The sequence below is a fragment of the Lithobates pipiens genome, unplaced genomic scaffold (assembly GCF_037356315.1).
Source record: "Lithobates pipiens isolate NorthernLeopardFrog02 unplaced genomic scaffold, aLitPip1_a1.2 Scaffold_27, whole genome shotgun sequence".
Classification (NCBI taxonomy): Eukaryota; Metazoa; Chordata; class Amphibia; order Anura; family Ranidae; genus Lithobates; species Lithobates pipiens.
The window spans coordinates 155,905,834-155,920,579 of record NW_027507788.1 but is presented as its reverse complement, the minus strand read 5'-3'; positions in this window follow the sequence as shown (position 1 = coordinate 155,920,579).

Here is a 14,746-nt window from a genome sequence, read left to right as displayed (position 1 = left end):
CCAGAGTTGATTAATTACCACCAAAAGAAAGCTATATTTGTGCGAAAAAAATGATAAAAATGTTGTTTGGGTACAGTGTTGCATGACCGTGCAATTGTCATTCAAAGTGTGACAGCACTGAAAGCTGAAATTTGGCCTGGGCAGGAAGGGGGTAAAAGTGCCGTTAGGCAGGTGGTTAAATTACAATTTGTCTCGTGTAGTGATTTTTTATGCTATATTGTTATTATTTTGTTTATTTTCAATATTTTTTTTCTGGGAAAGTGGAGTTACACTTTAATCTGCTTCATTTTCAATGGCTTTATCTTGACAATATCTTATTAAAGGCCGCCCTATGTTTTCTGTTGGCATAAATCCCGCACAATTCCCCCCAACGCAACATTTCAACACGCAAAAGCTTTCGATAAAGAAACGAATCCCCGTTCTACAACTTCCATATTCACCGGCTACCAAAGCCGCTTGTTTAATTCCTGGTCTACAAGGGTTTAGCAAAGTGACTTGAAGTCTTTAAACGCAGAGTCAGCTGCGCCCGGAACATTTAATATGTTTGAGCGCCTTGTTCCTTGAGGTCTTATCTCGTAAGGGAAAGAAATAGAAGAAAATGTATCAGAATAGCCCCGTATCTCTGCCAGGCAGAGCGGCCATGATCTTATTTCCGCTGAAAATAAGTTTGCTGATCTAAAACCAAGTCAAGAAGTTTAAATCTGTCTAATGCCGGATCTTTTTTTTTTTTTTAATTAGCGATATCAGTGCGTGCCACGTGGCGTTATGCAGCGCGGCGTTGGGAGATGATGGATTTCTTATGCCAGTCACGGCAATTACAGCTCGCAGGTTAGCTGTTTAGCCATGAAATTAAAGTTGAAATTGGAACACAAAGCGGATAATATATTGAGAGGGGACTTCAGATGCTCTTACACAGATGCCAATTTCTCAAGACATCACAGAGATATCTTAACCCCAGGAAGCGTTAGTTATCCCCCCAACAAGACGCGTGCGGGCGCTTATCAATATGGCTGCATGTGTGCCCTCCTCTATAGATCCGGCTGTAAAGTGGAGGGTAATCTGGTTAGGCAGTTATGCCGGCTGCTATAACAAAAGCTTTGCAGACGGATATATTTAGGAATAATACGTTTTCATTTTTACATTTTTTTGCAGAGTACGGTTCGGTGACAGCAGGGAGTCTGAATATCGCAAAGGCGGCATTTCTCTAGTGTGATGGTCTCCAATATACTTGTGCAAACTGCTAAATTGTCTCAAAATACATGACGGGGTAAGGAAGGGGGGGCGCCACCTTAAAACTAAGCAATCTTGCCGTTGGAAACTGATTATAAAGTTTGAGTGTATTAATACCGCTGAATATGAACGCAGGGAAAATCCCCAATTCCAACAAACTGCTGAGCCTTGTATGTCATTTTTATTAGGAAGGAATATTGTATTCTGGGAACTGTGTGTGGTTAAAGTGTATGCAAACCCCAACAATTAACTTCTCTTACTTGCTCCCTTTTAATCTGTTAAAGTCCAACTTCAGGAAACTGTAAAATTAACCCCTGCAGTGGGACTGAGCATTTAGGTCCAGGGGGTGCAGAAAATTAGATTTTTATATACAGCTTACCTGTAAAATCCTTTTCTTGAGAGTACATCACAGGACACAGGAGCTTCATTACATAGTGGGTTATATAGGCACCTCTGGTGATTGGACACTGGTTAGCCCCAATTAAGGAGAATTCCTCCCCTATATAACCCCTCCCATATGGGAGGCACCTCAGTTTTGTAGCAAAGCAATAAGAAACCACGTAAAACCCAAGAGGGGCGGGAGCCCTGTGTCCCGTGATGTACACGGATTTTACAGGTAAGCTGTATAAAAAAATCCCATTTTCTTGATCATACATCACTGGACATAGTGGGATGTCCCAAAGCAATGCTCAGATTGAGGGGAGGGAGACACAGATCATAATTATAGACCACCAGGGACCGGAGGACCTAAACTGCAGCCTGCAGTACACTGCGCCCGAAGGCGATATCCTCTTGCCCTCTGACATCCACCTGATAGAATCTGGTGAATGTGTAGACTGATGACCAAGTTGCAGCCTTACAGATCTGAGCCAGGGAGGCCTGGTGATGCACTGCCCAAGAAGCACTTACAGCCCTAGTAGAGTGCCCTTTCACTTGAAAAGGAGGAATCTTCCCCTTTACACTATAGGCCTGAGAAATAACCTGTCTAATCCACCTTGAGAGAGTGGATTTTGATGCCGCCTGGCCCTTCCTAGGGCCTTCTGGCAAAATAAAAAAGCAATCAGTTTTCCTTATCTGAGCAGTTGCCCGAAGATATATACTGATTGCTCTAACCACATCCAAAGTGTGCAAAGATTCTTCTTCTGCGGACTGTGGTCTGGAAAAAAGGATGGTAGGATTACATCTTGATTCAAATGGAATCCCGAAACCACCTTAGGTAGAAAGGACCTGTTGGGACGCATGACCACCCGGGCCTTATGAATAATTAGATACGGCTCCTTGCTGGAAAGAGCTGCTAGCTCTGATACTCTTCTAGCCGTGGATATGGCTACCAAGAAGACCAATTTTTTAGTCAGGAGAACTAATGAAGCCAGATGCAAAGGTTCAAATGGTTGCCCCTGCAAAGCCGAGAGAAACAAATTCAGATCCCATGGGCATACCAGGGGTTTGACTGGCGGTCTCATCCGCATGGCCCCCTGGATGAAAGCCCGCACCAGGGAATGCGATGCAAGTGGCTTCTGAAAAAATACTGACAGGGCCGAAATCTGCACCTTGATAGTGCTTATGGCCAAATTCATTTCTAGGCCTGACTGGAGAGGCCAAGATCCTGCTAATGACATACTTTCTAGGATGCCATTTCCTGAGTTCACACCAGGAAACATATGCCCTCCAGATTTTGTAATAAATAAGCCTGGAGGCCGGCTTTCTGGCTTTGACCAGAGTAGAAAGGACTGGCCCCGAACGCCCACCGTCTCTCAGAATGTGGGTCTCAGCAGCCAAACCATCAAATTCAGACTACGTGAAGCAGGATGGTAAATTGGACCCTGTGAGAGCAGATCTGGCCGGAGAGGGAGGATCCATGGCCTGCCTACTGCCAACTTCATGATCTCTGCGTACCACAGTCGGCTGGGCCAAGCCGGGGCCACCAAAAGGACCGATTTTGTCTCCCTCTTGACTCTTCCCAGGAACCGCGACAGAAGCGGGCTCGGGGGGAAGGCATAGATCAGATTGTACTGATCCCAGGGAACTGTCAGAGCATCTGACCCCTGAGCGAGTGCATCTCTTGTCCTTGACACAAAATTGTCCAGTTTCCTGTTGAACCTGGATGCAAACAGATCTACGTCTGGAGTACCCCACCTGTGACATATGTTCCGAAACACATCGGGGGTGCAGAGCCCATTCTCCTGGGCACAACTGCTGGCGGCTCAGAAAATCCGCCTGCCAATTTTCCACTCCTGGAATGAAGACTGCAGAAAGACACGGAACATGCTTTTCTGCCCAGACAAGTATGCGATTCACCTCTTTTTGGGCCACCAGACTCCTGGTACCGCCCTGGTGATTGATATAGGCCACTGCTGTGGCATTGTCGGACTGAACCCGAACAGGGAGACCTCGTAGTTTTTAAGACCACTTTATGAGAGCCATATAATTTGCCCGGATCTCCAGGACATTTATGGGCAATAGCTTCTCGATCGCAGACCATTTCCCCTGCGAGCACGTCTCCTCCAACACTGCTCCCCAGCCTGTCAGGCTGGCATCTGTCGTGATAATCTTCCATGGAAGAGGAAGAAAAGTTTTGCCCTTCAGCAAATTCTTGGTTTGTAACCACCAGATGAGACTCCTGCGTGTCCTTGGGGATAGACGCATAGGAAGATCCAAGGATTGGGGCTTCCTGTTCCAAGCCGCAAGGATGCATCTTTGCAGAGGCCTTGAGTGGAACTGGGCGAATGGGACGGCCTGGAAGGAGGCGACCATTTTCCCTAACAGTCTCATGCACAACCGAATGGGGGAAGATCTTCTGCCCAGAATTAGGCGCACCAAATCCCCAATGGCCAAGGCCTTTGGTCTTGGAAGAAACACCTTGCCCTGAGCGGTGTCAATAATCATACCCAGGTATTCCAACCGGGTGGCAGGCTGTAGGGACGACTTTTCTAAGTTTATGATCCAACCTAGGCGTTCCAGGTGTTCTAGCGTTCTGGTGACGCTGTGGTTCAGGAACACTACTGTTTTCTCTATGAGAAGCAAATCATCTAGATAAGCCATGACGGCTATACCCTGAGCTCTTAGGTTTGCCAAGAGAGGGTCCAGAATCTTTGTGAAGACTCGAGGGGCCGTAGCAAGCCCGAATGGCAAAGCCACAAATTGAAAATGGCGCTGCTCTACCACGAACCTTAGAAATTTCTGGTGTGCGGGAAAAAATGGCACATGGAGATATGCATCCTTGATATCTATTGATGCCATGAACTCTCCCCTTGCAGGGAGGAGATCACAGTGCAGATTGACTGCATTCGGAAGGACCGGATGCCCTGTTCTTTTGGGTCCATTTCTACTATCACCCCCTGGGATAGTAAGTGATCTAAGGCCAGAAATAGCGGTTTTTGCTTTACTGGATCCCTGGGGATCCTTGACCTTAGAAAGCGAGAAGGTGGAATCTCCTGAAACTCTAGCCTGTAGCCCAGAGATACCGAAGAGACCACCCACTTGTCCCGGATCTCTTCCGGCCAGGCTCCTGCAAACTGCAGGAGCCTTCCCCCCACTCGGCCGAGCGGGGGGCGCCCCTTCACAAGGAAGCTTTTGGGCTCTGCTTGGCAGGCTTTCGCCCCCAAGTCTTTTTCTGCCCCTGGGCCCGGCCCTGAGCCTTTCCTGTAGAGGAGGGTTGAGAAGGCCATCGCCACTGCTTAGAGCTTGATGCTCCGGGAGAGAGAGCACGCCTGAATGAAGGACGCTTGCTCCTTTTGACTGGAAGGAGAGTAGATTTACCCCCTGAAATTTTTTGGACGAATTTATCTAATTCTTCTCCAAACAAACGTTCCCCTTTAAACGGGAACCCAATCAAATGCTTCTTGCATGACAGCTCAGCTGCCCAATTCTTTAGCCATAGGGCCCTTCGCATGTGTACCAACACGAGGAACAAACGTGATGCTTGTTGGACAGAATCCAAAATCGCATCAATCATGAAACACAGAATATGAGGCATCTCTGCATACTTCTCTACTTCCTCGCTGGGAAGGAGCCCAAGCATCTGCTTAACCTGTTCCTTGAGGAACTGACACAACCCCACAGCTGCGACTGTAGGTTGCACTACAGCGCTAGTAATGGAAAAGGAGGCTTTTAATAAGGTTTCCAGCTTCTTATCAGTTGGATCTTTAAATACCTGCGCATTTTTATTCACGCAAGAAACAGCCGCATCAACAGATGGGACCCCCCACTTCTTGGTGAAACTTTCCTCCAGAGGATAATGCATAGAAAACCTTTTAGGAAGAGCAAACAGTTTATCGGGATGTCCCCAATCCTCATACAACAATTCATCCATTAAGGGATGAATTGGAAAGGAATAGGCAGTCTGTGGGGCTTTCCTGACTCCCAGGGAAGAAACAGAGGACGTAGCGACTTCAGGAGCAGGCATTCTGAATGTGGTACGCACCAATTCAGTATAATACTGCACCTGTTTTCTGAGCGCCTGGGAGGAGGGGACTCTCTCCTCTTCCTCTGAATCATCTGACTGCTCCTGATCCCTGTCCCAAGACAGGGATCTCTCCTCATTTTCAGAAGAATCATCTGAGAGAGGAATTTCAGCAGAGGGAGGGGATCTACCCCTTTTCCTGCTATCTTTCAGGGAAGCAGAAATAAAATTCATTATTCTCCCTTCAAAACCCTCCAATGTAGCCCTAAGGGAGACCTCAGTGACATAAACCGGGGCTGGGACATTAGGAGAGGCTGCAAAACCTGACAGGGGCACTGACTCGTCTTGAGAGGCTGGCTCCAGTCTTGCAGGGGGGGATGGTAACTTACAGGCACTTTTAGAACCCCTGGACCTAGGCGGTGATTTACCAGTGCCTTTGCTACCTCCCCCTGAGACCCTCTTACGAGGAGACATAGTCCTAAGCTACAAAGCAGAGGTACTAGTACAAGTGCAATCACTGTTGTTCTTAAAGTCTCACAATAAATATATATGCTTAAACTGCACAACCCGATGCTGAGTAGGTGTCTAAGGTTTGCCTGGATCCAATCCCCTGGGATGCTTACTGCCCACAGCTCCTGTGTCTCTCACTTACAGTCCCCTGACGCTCTGGGCTTTTTAAATTTGCCGCCTGGCGCCTGCGCAGTACAGCGCTGTGCACACTGACATGCACGGCTCACAACCACACTCCCCTCTCCTCCATTAGGCCGGGAACGTGGCCGGCGCGCGTGCACATGCGCATGCACGAGGACCGCGGGAACCAGGGGGGAAAGGAAAACTCCACCGGAGCTGCGTTGGACCCCCAGACTACGTGGGACCCCTGTTTTACCTTGATGTGGCAGGGACTGCAGTGGAGACGTGAGACAGCTGGAGAACCAGGCTTCACTGAGCGTGTGTACTGAAAGGCATGTAAGTATGCATCAGGCTGCTCTTACTCCATCTAGTGGTGGAAACCAGGTAAGACATACAACTACTCAAAATGAAGAAATCCATCATATAATTATATATATAGGATTAACTTCCCTTACCTGTCCTCGCCGCAGGAATTGCTGAAACAGACAAATTCCAGCCTTCACCCATCACGGCGGGCAGTGTTAGCCAACCTTCAGGTTTATCTGGGGCTCTTTCTCGGAAGAGCCTCCTACCTGGACCATGTAAAAGACTCTGCCAGAAACTTTCGTGCGCTCTGTATAAACAGTACACCAAGTCTCGTTTTCCCAGAGCCCAATCTTCCAATAGGAGAGGACTGACAGGTCAAACCTTGTTTCTTCGGCTGACGAGGCCCGGGTACCATACCATCTTGGGAGTCAAATATCGGCCTGAGGTATGGATCCGGTTTGTTGTAGCCCTTAGGCCCCCGCAGGGACCTGCACAGAGCTAAAGTTTTACGTGACCAACCACCATAGACACTGGCGAAAAAACTGAGGTGCCTCCCATATGGGAGGGGTTATATAGGGGAAGAAATCTCCTTAATTGGGGTTAACCGGTGTCCAATCACCAGAGGTGCCTATATAACCCACTATGTAATGAAGCTCCTGTGTCCTGTGATGTATGATCAAGAAAAGCACTTTTACGTATCAGATCCTTAGCTCCTCCCTACTGCTAGACCAGTCCCCACAGCATCTTCTCCCCTTTGCTCCATGGGTCTAAAGTACTGACATCATCAAGACGAGTGCAGGGTCCATGACCCTGCACTGGGCATGAGGGCGCCAAGGGGCAGTTGGTGGCTGGAGCATGGGGAGCGCCATTTTCTGGAGAAGCAGAGGATCACATAAGTAAACGCATTGCTCCTCTGTTTTAGACCAGGGGTCTCCAAAGTTTTCAGTATGTGGGCCGCATTATATATTTTACAAATTAATTGCAGACCAAAAAAAAAATCCCCATCAGAGTTCCCCTTACATCAGAGTCCCCATTAGCTTTCCTTTCACATAAGAGTCCACCCCATTAGCTTTCCTTTCACATAAGGGTCCATCCAGTGGCGTAACTAGAACCTTCAGGGCCCCGATGCAAGAAACCATGAAGGGCCCCCCTGAACCCCAGTTAGGGCCCTTCCCTCTGAGTCCGGCGGTGGAACTCCAGGGCGTGGTCACAGGTATGAGCCCTGTAGTTCCACCACTGGTATCATTTTTATTTTATTTTATTTTTTAAATTTTTAGGTGCCCCATTGGGGGACTATCCCTAGGTAGGATGGGGTCCCCGTCCCCAGAAGAGGTGAGGTCCTTTTCTCCAGGGCAGATGAAGTTACTGCCCCCAGGTGAGACTGGCTGGGGAGAACAGACATCGGACTGAGCGGCAATGCATGGAGCAGGAGAGGGGTACTCTGAGGAGCCAGGCCGAGGACACAGGTCATGCGGGGAATGCACAACTAAAGAGCAGCCAGTGCGATAGTCGAGCATGGAGCTCTGCTAGTCACCCTCCACCTCCAGCCACCCGTGTGCATGGTGCACTGGTACCCCTAGCTGCCTATGCTGCTGCCGGCCATATGTAGAGGGGGTTGCATGGGCCCCCTACATCACAGGGCCCAGTTGCGGTCGCAGCTGCTGCACCCCCTATAGTTACGCCCCTGGGTCCATCATCAGCGTTCCCCTTTACATCAGCATCCCCCTTACATCAGGAGCCTTATCATAGTCCCCCCTTACATCAGGGTCCTCATCATAGCCCCCCTTAAATCAGGGTCCTTATCATAGCCCCCCCTTACATCCGGTTTCTCATCATTGTCCCCCCTTAAATCAGGGTCCTCATCATAGTCCCCCCTTAAATCAGGGTCATCATCATAGTCCCCCTTTACACCAGGGTCCTCATCTTAGTCCCCCTTACATCAGGGTCCTCATTATAGTTCCCCCTTACATCAGGGTCCTCATCATCATAGCCCCCCCTTACATCAGGGTCCTCATCATAGTCCCTTCTTAAATCAGAGTCCTCATCATAGTCCCCCCTTACATCAGGGTCCTCATCATAGCCCCCCCCTTAATTTAGGGTCCTCATCATAGTCCCCCTTACATCAGGGTCCTCATCTTAGTCCCCCTTACATCAGGGTCCTCATCATAGTCCCCCCTTACATCAGGGTCCTCATCATAATAGTTCCCCCCTACATCAGGGTCCTCATTATCATAGTCCCCCCCCTTACATCAGCATCCTCATCAAAGTCCTCCCTTACAGAGTCCAGATGGGGGGCGTTTGAGGTAGAAACCATAGGCACCCTCAACTGACCTTAATCCTCAACCTGTGAACATTGAGGATATGCCATTGGCCCTAGTTGCGTTCCAGGTAAAATATTGCTTTTTTCAATGCCACCCCGCTGCAAAGTATAGCTTTATAGTTTCCTAGAGTTGGGCTTTATACAGTGCCTTGAAAAAGTATTCATACCCCTTACAAACCAATAACGTAAATGTATGTTATTGGGATTTTACGTGATAGACCAACACAAAGTGGCACATAATTGCAAGTGGAAGGATAAATGGTTTTCCAATTTTTTTTTACAAATAAATATGTGAAAGTACCAGTCAATACTTTATAGAACCGCCTGTAGCTGCAATTACATCTGCAAGTCTTTTTGGGAATGTCTCTACCAGCTTTGCACATCTAGAGATTAGATGGAGAGTGTCTGTGAACAGCAATTTTCAAGTCTTGTCACAGATTCTCAATTGGATTAATATCTGGACTTTGAGTCTGCCATTCTAACACATGAATATGCTTTAATCTAAACCACTCCATTGTAGCTCTGGCTGTATGTTTAGGGTCGGTGTCCTGCTGGAAGGTGAACCTCAGCCCCAGTCTCAAATCTTTTGCAGACTCAGACAGGTTTTCTTCTAAGATTGCCCTATATTTGGCTCCATCCATCTTCCCATCAACTCTGACCAGCTTCCCTGTCCCTGCTGAAGAAAAGCATCCCCACAACATTATTCTGACACCACCATGTTTCACAGTGGGGATGGTGTGTTCAGGTTGATGTGCAGTGTTAGTTTTCTGCCACACATAGCGTTTTGCTTTTAGGTCAAAAGGTTTACTTTTTGTCTCATCTGACCAGAGCACCTTTTTCCAAATGTTTGCTGTGTCCCCACATGGCTTCCTGCAAACTTCAAGCAGTACTTCTTATGTCTTTCTTTCAATAATTACTTTCTTCTTTCCCCTCTTCCATAAAGTCCAGATTTGTGGAGTGCGCGACTAATAGTTGTCCTGTGGACAGATTCTCCCACCTGAGCTGTGGATCTCTGCAGCTCCTCCAGAGTTACCATGGGCCTCTTGGGTCTTCTCTGATTAATGCTCTCTTTGCCCGGCCTGTCAGTTTAGGTGGACGGCCATGTCTTGGTAGGTTTGGTACAGTACAGTGAGGGTTATTTCCCTAGGACAGGAAGTAGTTAACTGGTAGGAGCATTAGGTAAAACAAAGGAATACAACCTAGAAAAAAATAAAACGTATGTAGACACCACAATTAATGTAGAACTAAAGGCAATTTTTTATTTTTCATTTTGGATAGAATAAAGCCCCGTACACACGAGAGGACTTATGTCCGACAGACTTCCGAAGGAGTTCCGTCGGAGTTCTGCTGGAATTCCGACGGAGTTCTGACAGACTTTTCGGCTGAGCGGACTTGGCCACACACAATCACACTAAACTCCGACGGATTCGAACGTGATGACGTACGACTGGATTCGAATAAGGAAGTTCATAGCCAGTAGCCAATAGCTGCCCTAGCGTCGGTTTTAGTCCGTCGGAGTAGCATACACACGAGCAAATTTTTAGAAGGGACCGGGTCCGGCAGAGTTCCTTCGGAAAAATTTGAAGCATGTTCCATATTCTAAAGTCCTTCGGACTTTGGCGAGTCAAAAGTCCGTTGCAGCCCACACACGATCGAATAGTCTGACGGACTCAGTCCGTCGGACTTTGGATGTTGAAAAGTCCGCTCGTGTGTACGCGGCATTAGAGAAGGTTATATCCCCTATCAGTTTCCTTTTCACCATCTATGTGCATTTGGAGGATGTTTCTGTTCACTTCCCATCCCATAGCCAAAGCAGAAAGTGAGAGGAAATCTATCCAAAGTGAGGAAATACCAGGTTTTCACCAGAACGGGTGTCTCCATTGGAAGGTTCCCCTCTATTCCTGTTCTGGTGACAACTCAAAAGATGGGATTTTCTTTCACTTTCACTCTCTGTGATAATGGTCATTAGGACATATAGAGAGGGTCAATCTCCCAAACGGGTACACAGACAGCAATAAAAACCTGGCAGAGGTTTTCCTGCCCTAATCCTTCTCCACTCTATCCAAAACGAAAAAAGAATTTTGCCTTTAGTTATATTTTAAGGGCTGGAAAGTTCTTGTTCTTCAGTTATGGTACAATAATGATACTGTTTTTACTTCTAATAAAACTTTTTTTTGGGGGGGAGGGTGCGTGGCCGGGATGTGAGAAGAAACAGACGTGTTCAGCCTGAGCTCCCACCAACCCGTGTACACCATCTGCCTGCCATCCTGCTAAGCAAGTACCTTCCTGCTGTTTGGGGGGCTACCCCAGTCTTTCCTATGACTGGGAAGCGTAAATAAGCTAAGAAGGCATGCCCCCTCCCTGGATTCCACTGCTGAACACTCGTGCAGCAGCCATCTTGCCTGTCTTATCATCACCTCTGGCCTCTGTAGTGGTACAGACGAACTCCTCGATTGCAGTGTTTGGGGCATCGGATGTGGAGGGGTCCTCTGTAGCTCCACGGGCCACACCAGAGCTGCTGGGAGAGCAGTCCACCGCAATGACCCTGGCAGCCACTGTGGACAGTAAGTAATCTGTGGAGGGGAACATCGACACCCTAACGATCAAACGTTGGCTGATAAGGCAGGATATGGATAAATTCAGAGGCCGCCTTACTGAGGCAGGGCAGTGGATTTCTGCAGTGGAGGACATGGCTGCCTCCACCGCACAAACTGTGGTGGAGTTGCAGCAGCAGGTCAAGATCCTAAGGGCCCTATCGGAGGATGTAGAGAACCGTCTCAGGATGTAACAATGTTCGGTAGTCATGCTCCTGGAGGGTGAGGAGGGCACCAACCCAGTGGTGTTTGCAGAGGCCTTTTCCAAAAAGCTCCTGGGCCTACAACACCTGTCCCCAGTGTACATCGTGGAGTGAGCACACAGGGTGCGCACTAGTCAGAGGCCTGCTGGTGCATGGCCACGTGCTTTTCTGGTTCGCCTGCTAAACTTCAAGGATAAGGACTTGATCCTAGCAGAGGCCCGCAAACACCCTGAGTTGAAATATGAAAATGCTGTCATCCACCTATATCCTAATTTTTCCCCAGATCTGCAGAAAAAACAATGTTCCTTTACAGATATCCACAGACGCCTGAGGGAGAAGGGCCTGGTGTATAGCATGCTTTATCTGAGCTGCCTAAAAGTGATTTATCATGGTTACGCAAAGTTTTTTGATTCCCCTGCAGATGCGGTCGACTGGCCGGATTTGATTGCCTAAAGTTGCGATCAGGTCACATGTCCTGCAAGTAGGGGCAAATGAATACCTGAAAGCATTGATGGATGGAAATTGTTTGGGTTTATGGATGGCTAGATGGGTGGGTGATTTGATGGACACTCTATGTGGATGGGTAATTGAACAGAACTGTGGGTGGGTGCATGGATGGACTGGTTGATAAAATGTTGGAATGATGGATGAATGGAAGTATGGACAGATGGGTGGGTGGTTTGATGGATGAGTGAGTGGGCACATGAGGGTGGGGTGGATGTATGAAGAAAAGGGTTGATGGATGGGGGGGTTAATTGATAGATAGATAGATAGATAGATAGATAGATAGATAGATAGATAGATAGATAGATAGATAGATAGATAGATAGATAGATAGATAGATAGATCTGGACAGCATATACGTTTCTAATCCTGTGGTAATACTCATCTGAGTAGTAGGTCCACATCCCAGCAGGGACACTAGCTGCATGGAGTTTGTACATTCATCCCATATTTCCATAGATTTTCCACCTACAATAAAAAAAACATACTGGCAGCTTAGGTGGCATTGGACCAAACTGGTCCTTGGATATGCATGTATGAGTGTGAAAGGGCGATTAGATTGTAAGCTGCTTTTGGACAAGAACTAATGTGACCGATTCTAATGTACTCTCTTTAGCGCTGCTGCTTTTGGCATTATATAAATGCAGGAAACAAATGTTATCTTTTTTTTTATTATATTCGCAGTCTGAAATGAGATATGACAGATGTTCATGGCAAGGGAGTCTTCATACATACAGCCGGGTCAGGGGGAAGTCAGGAGTGTAGCACTGGAAGAGTGCACTTGATTAGGCGACCAGCTGTACGCTGAGAAGTGTACCGCCACGTCCTGCCAACTATGTCCGTGAACGGCTCTTCGGGGCTTTCTACTAACTAAAAACTGTGTGCAATGACACAAAACAGCCGTGGTGTCACTCCTCCCGCTGCAGGCTTGTTTAATAAGACAGAGTGTGCAGGAACCCACAAAACACCATTTCTTTTCTGACCACAGTAAACCAATACCTGATTGGTTCCCGAGGCTTATTGAACCGCACATAACGACACTGCGGTTTACATTTTCTTGTTGAATGATTGTGTCAGTGTTTACCATCCCTGTAGAGTCCACATATACCTCTAAGTTTCCCATAGTTCAAAATAATAGATAATTTACCCAGATTCACTTATCACCACTGATAAATAAATAAATTTTTTAGCTCTATTATTGACTTATTTTGTGCCTAATACCCATTCATACTTATCCTTTAACCTGTTCAGTTATCATGCCTGTATTCCCCCTATGGACCAAAGCATAATTTACATTTATTTTCATAATATCGTGTAGCGGAGTGTATACACTTGCCGGTGTTGTGTCAAAACAGCAACTGGTCGAAATCTCCAATTACTGATGCTGTAGAGTAACCGTATGTGACGTGATTGGAGATTTCGACGGGTTGGCTATTTTGACAGAACACCGGCGGAGGACTGCTGCAGCGTGGAGGTGAGTATGTACTGTATGCTTGTTTTATATATACCACATACATTTATTAAGGATCAGGTGTGGGGGTTGAGTGCTAAAGTCTAACTTTAGTTTTTTTAATTAACTGTATTCGGAGAAATTAACAGTTAAATATTTAGTGTTGGGAAGATTTAAGTTTTTGAGAAGATATAAAGCCAATCACAAAATCTCATATAAGCTTTATCATATTAATGTAATTTCAAACATAACATAATAAATCTGCACTTTTCATTTAAAAATACCCTTATGATTCTGTCATGAAGGTTCTTGTTGAGGAATTTTCTGTTAAAAAGTGACAACACTCTGTTCCGTCTTCCAGTTATGGTCAGGTGTTGTCACCCCGTCATAGACTTTCTTCTTTCTTCTGGAGAACATGTAGACAGAAAAAAAGCTGCAGATCAGCAGCACTGAGATGCAATAAAGAATGAAAAATAGTAAAACAAATATATCCTAATTTAGTTAGACTTTAGCACTCAACCCCCACACCTGATCCTTAATAAATGTATGTGGTATATATAAAACAAACATACAGTACATACTCACCTCCATGCTGCAGCAGTCCCCCGCCGGTGTTCTGTCAAAATAGCCAACCAGTCGAAATCTCCAATCACGTCACATACGGTTACTCTACAGCATCAGTAATTGGAGATTTTGACCAGTTTCTGTTTGGACACAACACCGGCAAGTTTATACACTCCGCTACACGATATTATGAAAAGAAATGTAAAAAATGCTAAGTTTAGGATTCCTAAACGTGTTAACTTTTGACAATACACAGTGTATTGGCAAACTTACATTTACTTACCATATTGCCATATTATCCAAGCATTCCAATGGAAAGAAGCAGTGTGGAGGGGTGACAACGCTGTAGTTACTTTACCAGTGGCCAGTAAGTATTTTCAGCCCTCCACTGAAAAAAAGTGGACAATAATAAACTGGCAGGATCACCAGATAAATTAAAAGAAATAAAAGGGGGGAAAAAATAAAGGATGACCGAAAACCTATAGTTTGTCTTACTGTAGTTTCTTTTGCTATAGCCTTGTAGCTGTATATCTGTAGTATGAG